A 1,872-nucleotide genomic window follows, 5' to 3' on the forward strand; every position below is an offset into this window, starting at 1 on the left:
TACTTCTCTTTCTCCTTCTTCTTTCTTCTTCTTCTTCTTCTTCTTCTTCTTCTTCTTCTTCTTCTTCTTCTTTTTCTTCTTCTTCTTCTTCTTCTTTTTTACCACTATCGCTGCTGCTGATACTACTACTGCTGCTGCAAAGTCCACTGCCACCACCCACAGTATGCACTACCATTACCATACCACAGCAACTATTACTCATAACTGTTGAAACGCTCAGGTTTGGGGAACAATTCTAAATCACACACATCACTCGCACGTGCCACTTATCACTTCTCTTGACACTACCCACGCCATTCTTCTCCCTACTTTTCAGATTCCGCAAATGCCCTTCAGGGGCGGACTACGTGGGCCCTGGTCTCGACGCTCTCGCTCCTGCACTACATCCGGGCACATTAGAGGGAAAGAGAAACTTTGAAGAGTCTCAAAGAAAAAACACAGTACATCGTATACAGAAAGCTTTTCTCCTCACAAGACCAGGTCAAAGTCAAAATGCAATCCCCACCCCATTCATTCGGAACTGATTTGACCTGATTGGCAGGACCAGGAAACAACTGGTTGTGATCATCGGTACGCAAAACGACATATTATGGGCCCTGGGGGGGGGGGTACTTTACTTTTACAAATTACAAAATTATTAATTTGTTCAACTAAATACCGTGTGGCGAGATTTCTTGACGATCATAGACACTTTGGAAGAAAAAAAAATGGTATAGAGAGATGCAAATTGCATCCTGCGACAGCAAAACTGATTATCTTTTGCAGGGGGGGGGGGGAATTCACCCATATATAATGTACAAACTCTCTCTAGTATCGTTGCTGGCACAATCAGTGGAAGGACCCTCGGCAACATTTTGGAGAGAGCAACGGAGCATCAATGGACATGTCCGGAGTGCAGGGATGTTTCTTCCTGAAACAAGAACAAGAACAAGAACAATGTACAAACATAATGCTGGGGTAATAGTACCTAGTTGAAAAGGGTATTAAGTATGCAGTAGAGAGTGGATATGCGCTATACGAATGTAATTATTATTTTATTTTTAAAATTATTATTATTAGATCAATATCTCCCCAAAGCAGAGAAATTTGCTTACGAAACGGATTAAGTGCTGTACAATAATACAATAGTGTGAATACTACAGGCTAGTGCCCCACACAGCAAAAAGATAATAGCCTACATTGTATTGCATTGCCGCTAGATTCTATGTCCTTGGGTTCACTTCTACTAGTATTGCAAGCAGGCAGACTCTTTGCAGTATCTATTTAGTTTTAGTAAGGTTTTACGACGCTCACAACTGCATAAGGTCATAATATGACCTCAAAGGGGTGGATGTCAACAGAGAAGTCCAAACAGGGAATCATGCTTACACTGCTCATCTCTCTAGCCTTAACAGCACAAAGTCCGCTTCGATTAGTAAGGCACCCCGGAAACAGCAGTTCACAAGAGAGTGACAAACATACAAACGAAGTAGAGGAAAAGTAACGATAGTAAGGAAGAGGAAAGAAAAAGCAGCAGTTCCCTCTATGCTGTTCCGGCACAGTATGAGTATGACATTGATAAATCAGCCTATACGCTTCAACTGTGCATAAGAACATATTCACATCCCCCTTTGGGAATGGCCAAAATACATAATCAGTTGCACTGCCCTGGGGGTGGGGGTATAGTTGATATTGTTGATGTATTCACAACGACATTGCCAGGGAATAAATACGTTGATTCTGTAAGTAAATACCCATGATACGTTTAAAAATGTGTGGGAAAAACATTATGTCTATTAATGAATGAATAAATAAGCTTACAAGTTCTATTACATTTAATCTACTAAACATAAATGACAATATATTATGTACACTCTGCTTGTTTATATATAT

Source organism: Aplysia californica, unplaced genomic scaffold (genome assembly GCF_000002075.1).
Source record: "Aplysia californica isolate F4 #8 unplaced genomic scaffold, AplCal3.0 scaffold01238, whole genome shotgun sequence".
Classification (NCBI taxonomy): domain Eukaryota; kingdom Metazoa; phylum Mollusca; class Gastropoda; order Aplysiida; family Aplysiidae; genus Aplysia; species Aplysia californica.